The sequence below is a fragment of the Egretta garzetta genome, unplaced genomic scaffold (assembly GCF_000687185.1).
Source record: "Egretta garzetta isolate BGI_Z169 unplaced genomic scaffold, ASM68718v1 scaffold34, whole genome shotgun sequence".
Lineage (NCBI taxonomy): Eukaryota > Metazoa > Chordata > Aves > Pelecaniformes > Ardeidae > Egretta > Egretta garzetta.
The window spans coordinates 598,771-605,116 of NW_009259586.1; positions in this window are offsets into that span (position 1 = coordinate 598,771).

A 6,346-nucleotide genomic window follows, 5' to 3' on the forward strand; every position below is an offset into this window, starting at 1 on the left:
CTGCAGGCGGGAGGGCAGGACACGGGCAGGGGCCCCCGCACCCTACCGGGGCTGGGGGGGCGGAGGGGCTGAGATTATTTTTTTTTTAAGGAGCATGGTCAGGGTGTCCCGCTGGGTGACAGCAGGGACAGGGCTGAAGTGATGTCCCCTGTGGGTGGGAGCATCACCCAGCCCCGGGGCCGGCTGGTGGGCGATGGGATGCAGCGCCCAGCCCTTGCCTGGCAATTATGGAGGGCTTCGCCCCCCTGCTCCCAGCATCTCTTATTGCCCACTGGGAACAGCTGGGTTAAAGCACAAATAATTAATAATAAAAATACTGGGAGCTCCAGAGGTCTCTTGTCCTGGCTCCTGCTTGGGGTGGGACCATGGCCAACACTAGGCTGGGCTTTGTTTAGCCAAGCCTTGAAAACCTCCAAGGATAGTCCCCAAGACTCCCCTCTGGTGAAAAAGCCTTTCCTAAACACCAGCCTGAATGCCCCAGGTCTCAGTCTGCCCCTCATCACATCAAATGGCTGCGGTGACCATCCTCCAAATGCCAGCCAGGAACACACCTCCATGAGGGATGTGGGGACCACCAGCACTCGGGCTGGGGGTACGTCACGCACGCCGGGTGCTCCGTTCCCCACAGACGGCCCTTCCAGCTCACAGGATGACAGAAGACGTTGAGGCAGGACCCAGCATTTCTGCTCCATCAGCTGTAAGCACACTTTGGGCGAAATGAAACTCAGAAATATCAGTGCACCCTGGGGCTACAGACTAATTAAAATCAAGGCAGCCCATAAACCAGCTAGCTGAACAAAACAGCAGCAGTATGGTACAAAGTGGCAGAGGGGTGAAAAAAATATTAGGGAAGTTTCTTTAATGTGTGTTGTATCATAAAAGCAATTGTTTAAATGGCTTTTCTAGTGCTCTCAGCAGTAAATACTTCTGAAAAACACGCTGAGCAAATCTCATCTTCCTCTTTCATTTACCGCCTTGTAAATTGAAAAATTATGGTAGGAATAAAAATCCTCAGTGCTTGCGAGCAGCTGGTTTGTTTGCAGCCCCCTCTCCTCGCTCAGTCCACTGCGGCTCCTGGCTGCAGCCAGGCTGTGGCAGCTCGGGGCTGTGTTTCCCAGAGCCCTCCCAGGCCTGGGGAGGGCAGGGGACGCTGGTGGTGCCATGTGCCCTCTCAGAGGTGGAGCGAGAGATGGTCCCTGTGCAGGACCTAGCTCTAAACAGGTGCAGGCGAGAGCAGCTAAGCCTGGGAGAGAGCGGTTTGCAACGCAGCTGGGTTTCCCTGCAGCCCTGAGCAGACAGAGAAGTGTTTGGGTTGGGCTTGGCCACACTGCAGGTAAGAATGGCCAGGGTGTCAGCCAGCTCCCCTCCTGGGCACCCCTCCAGGGCACACTGGGCATTGCTGCTCCTTGGCTGCAGTTCTGAAGCCCTCTTTCTTCTAGCACCAACATGGTCTTTACACATACAGATAAGGCAGGTGCTAGCATGGTGACTACCCTTCGGAAATCCAGCTGCTATAGCCATCACTAAGTGCCAGCTAATGAGTTAGTTCTGCCTTGACTCCTTTGGTCAATGTTGCATTAATCCATGCAGAGAATGTTTTCTTTGGATCATAGTGGCTGACAAGTGGCAAGAAGCTTTAGGCTGTCAAAATGAAGAAGTCAGCTCATTCAAGAATGACCCAGCCAGGGAGCGCTCGGATGTAGACACGTGAAGACGAACCGAGTGGGAGCCAGCATGTTTTTTTGCAGAGACCCAGGTTCCTGGGGTCGTCTCTAAGTCAGATAAAAATGCTCCAGTCCTTTCTCATCCTCTTGGCTGTAACCTGTTCGTGAACAAGGAAGACACCTGGAGCAAACCCAGCCTTGGTGAGTCCATGTAAGTCTATGTCAAGGGCCAATACCTCGCAGAGAGCATCAGACATCCTCATGACAGACAGTCAATTAACAAAGTGGCAAAGTTCGTTAGCAACATGCAATTAATTATTCTACATAATCTGTGTGGAGGAAGCAGTACAGTCAAGTGACCCTGGCATTGTAAATCCAACAGCCCTGATACAGATTGTTGTTTTCATTTTCTTTTCCACCTTGGCTACTTAGTCTGGTTTTATTAACTAAATGAGATGAACCACATCCACGTTCATTTAATTGCTGCCCTTCAGCAAGAACTGAGGTGAGTGGCAATTTTTTTCCCCCACCATTTTTATGTTTTTATGTGACACAAATAATGTCAGACAACCTGTCCTGGGTGGGAGGGCTCTGAAGCTGCCCCCTTCAGCCCTGTTCAAGACCAGCAGAAGAAGAGGCTCAAATCACACATGGTTTGAGCAGGTTTCATGGCTTCTTTGTAATCAGGTTAATTAAAGCAGGTGTTACAACACCACCACCACTACAACTGGGCTTTGAAGAAAACCATCCACTACAGATCTCCCCTGCCAAACTCTCCCAAGTACAGGGGTGCGGAGGGTTGGATTTTCCCCCAGCTGTGTTGGAGCTGGAATATAAGCTCCATTCAGGACCTGGCTGGAGCAGTCCCAGTCTGCTTTCAGAGTCTAGCAACACTTTCTTTTGCATCCATTACCTATCCCCTGAGCCCTCCCATCCCTCCGCTGCCCTCACCCTCCGTCCTGCCCTCAAACCTCTCCCTCCCGCCTCCGCCCTCCGGCACTGACCCTGCAGCCCTCCTATTCTCACTTGGTCAACTTTTTCCCCTGTAATTATTTAACATGATTATGGATGCTTCCCTGAATACGGCCTCTTTGTGCAGTGATTTATGGAGTGCTTCCTCTGCCGCAGCCCCCCTCTCCCCCCACGGGGACGAGCCGATCAGGGGCTGCCGTCAGGAGATGCCACTTCAGCCCGGGTGCTGAGCATCGACTCAGTGTGCACAAGCACTGAGGTTCCCTTCCTTGAAGTCAGAAGGTGCCTGAGGTGCTGCAGAGACCCCAGGTGTTTAGTGAGTCAGACCCTGATTTCAGCCAAGGATGATCTATGCTGGAGCTGAAAGCATACAGCTCCGGGGATGCTCCTGCTGGGTCTATCCCTGGTGTGCTTTTGCACCCCTTAGCCCTCACTGTGTCTGACATTGCCTCCACCCGAGGAGGTGCTGCCCCTTCCCTGGAGCGGGATGGAGAAAGGGCGGCTGTGATTGCCCAAAGCTGCAGGAGGGTGCTCAGAGCTGGGCTGGAAGCCAGCGGAGCTCCTGGGCTCTGGTCTCTGCCTTGTCCACTACACAGAAAAGTTGGTGGTTGCACTCCGGGACCTGGTTGTCCCCCCTTCCTCCCTGCCTGCCAAGGGCCCGTCCTGCTCTGCGCCCTGCAGCCCCGTGGCCATTCACTCGGGGTTATGTTCTCCCTAAGCCTCCCAGCATTAACAAACCACTTCTCCCCAGCCTGATGAAAGGATAAAAGCACTGAGTTGGCCCTGGTTTATTCGCTTCCTGGGGGATAATTCAACATCTTTAACTTCCCCCAAAGGGTGTGCTGTCCTGGGGGAATCTTCAGCTAGCACTTTGCAGGATGGTTTTATTGCTCCTCTGCAGGCACTGGCTGGGCAGAGGCTTTATTTTAAAGTGCTTTAACAGCTTCATTTCAGTCTTTGTCGGTTGTGTTTCCTTTCATATATACTTTTTTGGCTTTCATTTCCCAGGGCTCTCTCTTATCTGCCTTTGGAGACAGCCCTTGTAAAAAAAAAAAAAATCAACCCCCAAAGCACTCTCCCGGGGATGCTTTCAAGAGAAAGGCCCCTGCCCCCTTTCAAACCTCTTTTGAGAAAAATAGATCCTAACCCTGTGTACGCTGCAGCCTACAGGAAAGTCTTTGAAGTAAATTAAACCAAATTAGTGTCTATGATATAGATGAGCAGCGGAGCTCCCCGCTGTGTCGCTGGCCTGGCCCTTTGCGTAATCTTTAACCCCTCTCCCTTGCTCCACGCTTGCCTCTAATTGACCGTGAAGCACCTGGGGGTGATTTGGAGGCGATCCCATCTGCCCGGGTGCAGGGCAGGATTTCCTACCGCCCATGCCACAGGGATGGGGAGTATTTAATAGGCCTGGGAGTAAGCTGAGATAATGAATTACTTTCCACCTTCCCTTCTCTGTGTTTAGTATCTAATTTTTTTCCCCCTCTTCTCTCTTATTCCCCCTTAATGAGAGACCTCCTGAGCCCCGGGGCACCCCAACACTGCCCTGGTGCCCCCGGCTGTGCTGGTGGGGATGGAACTGCACCTGACCCCCTTGCAGTGGCGGAGCAGGGGGGTCCTTGGCCCCAATGGTTGTTAAAGCTCTGCAGGGTTCTGCTTTCCCAGTGCCCGCACAGCCCTTTCTGTGCCTGACCCAGGGAACCAACTGGATTTGGCCGTGAACTGGGATGAGGTATGCTGGGGTTTAACTTGGTCAAAAAGAGGTAGTAGGGTTTTTTGTGTGTGTGTGTGTGTGTGTGTGTGAGGGGGGGAAATGAGGGTTGGGGGAACTTGAGCCTCCTTTGCCCCCTGTGTCATGCCTGGAAAAGTGGCACGTGGCCTTGCAGGCTGCAAGCTGGGCAGGCTCACAGCAAGGAAATTAAGAGATATGCGTGTCAAGAGATAATTGCATGTGTAAATTATATGCATGCATATGCAAAGAAGCATTGCATATGCAAATGCCACACTAGTGGCAGGAGGGAACCGTATCTCTGATTATCCTTCAGCAGCTGAAGGGGATGCTTTAGTGCTTGACCTGGGGGAGCTGTGCTGTGGGTTGACTCCGGTCACCATCGGGAGCCCGACCTGGCCTGTGGGTGCTGCTCCAAAAATGCACTGCCCTCCTGGAGGTCCTGAGTCACATCCCCCAGCCCTGGCTGGGTGGCACGGGCACAGGCCTCGAGACTGGACTGAGCCCTGGGTGTCTGCTGGGTATGGTCTGTGAAGTGGCTTCTCCAGGTACATTCAGTGCCCTTTGAAAGGTGGCTGCAGGGCTGGTGCCTCCCAAGAGAGAGTGGGGAGCGAACACCAGGGCTGAGCTCTCCCTGGGTGCTCCTGGCAGGTTTAGCTCGTGGTCCTTTGGGCAGGATCTGTGCCAGAGAGGAGTTTGCATTAGATGCTTCCCACACCTGCCCTGAAGGGCTGTTTGGATGCCCCTGAGGTGCTGATGACTTTTTGGGGTTCTCTAGAGTGCTCCCTTAGAAATGTGCAGCAGTGCCACCCACCCCTTTTCCTGAGAGGTCTCAGAGAAAACCTTGGGGACACCCTTGGGACAACTGTCATTGCGCTGTGACATCTTCTTGCACTGGCCATAGCCTCTGAAGAGCTTTGAGCTCAGATGGTGGCAACGGCAGCATTTTTCTGGTCGGGAGTGACCAGAAGTGTCTGGACATGGGCAGTGAAGGGGTGGGAATGCAAGCATGAAGTTTTGTGTTAATACCAACGGGCTGCATGACTGAATGTCCTGGTCTAGGAGAGGATGCTCCGCAGTCTGGCGGCAGCCCGTTACCTCTGGGGCCGTTCTTGCCTGGCAGCATATGTGACAATTATTTTGGTCCCTGCAAGCATTCATGTGGACAGAGGCTTCAGAAGGGGCTGCATATTTCATAAGCATGTCTATAAATAAATCACAGCCAAATTAAATCATGAAGCAAAGATAAAGCCCCGTGAAGCTTCCAAGTGAACAAATGAAATCCCTGATCCCTGGAAACATGCAGGAGAGGGCAGTAGGTTCCTACAAGACTTACAGCAGGCTGCTGGATTCAGGGTCCTAGGGAGCTCCTATGCAGACAGAACTCCTCTTGGCGTGGAGCTGAGCTTTCATGCAGTCTCGTGGATGCATTTGACAAAGTCAACCTGAGACCGGTGCTGTGCAATGCACTTCTGTGGGCAAGCTAGTGCTGCCTTGGTTTCCCCACCTCCAAAACACAGGTAGGAGCGGTGTGTACCTGCCAGCCTCTCCTGCACAGTGGGAGGCTGGATTTGTCCCCAGGATCCCTGCCTGGGGGAAGCAAAGGGTGTCATGAAGCTGACCCAGGCTCCTGCACAATGGAGAGGCACCGATGTGCAAGCCACACATTGCATTGAGCCATTGCTGCAGCCAGCAAGCACCCACAGCATCATCCTCCTCCTCTGGGCTGGCTGAATAAAGCCAAACCCAAGCATTTGGTTTTTCTTATTATATATAAAGATTCCCAGGCAGGACCAATTCTACTTTAAACCAGCAACTTCCCAGCTCTAGGCTGTGGATTCACTTCGACACAGACCAGAGCAGGCTGAGGCTTTGTGGTCGACGCAGCGTGTGGGATCGTTCTGGGGGATGTGGAATTAGTCCATTTGCAGAGCGGATTTGTGCCCTCTGGAAGCCTGGTGCTCAGCGCTTGCAGGGGCTC